The following is a 268-nucleotide window of genomic DNA, read 5'->3' on the forward strand; positions in this document are numbered from 1 at the left end:
TGTTAGTGTTAGATTTAGTGTTAGAAAAGAAGAAAATTTAGTGTTAGTGTTAGAAAAAAGAATATGTAGAAGAAAAGAAGAAGAAGTGGAAAAAAGATGAAAAAGAAGAAAAGAAAAGAAGTAGAAAAAAGATGAAAAAGAAAGAAAAGAAGTAGAAGAAGAAGAATAGAAGAAAAGAAAAGAAGTAAAAGAAGTAGAAAAAAGATGAAAAAAGAAGAAGAAGAAGAAAGGAAAGAAGAAGAAAGGAAAGAAGAAGAAGAAGAAGAAG

This window comes from Triticum dicoccoides, chromosome 2A, assembly GCF_002162155.2.
Source record: "Triticum dicoccoides isolate Atlit2015 ecotype Zavitan chromosome 2A, WEW_v2.0, whole genome shotgun sequence".
NCBI lineage: Eukaryota > Viridiplantae > Streptophyta > Magnoliopsida > Poales > Poaceae > Triticum > Triticum dicoccoides.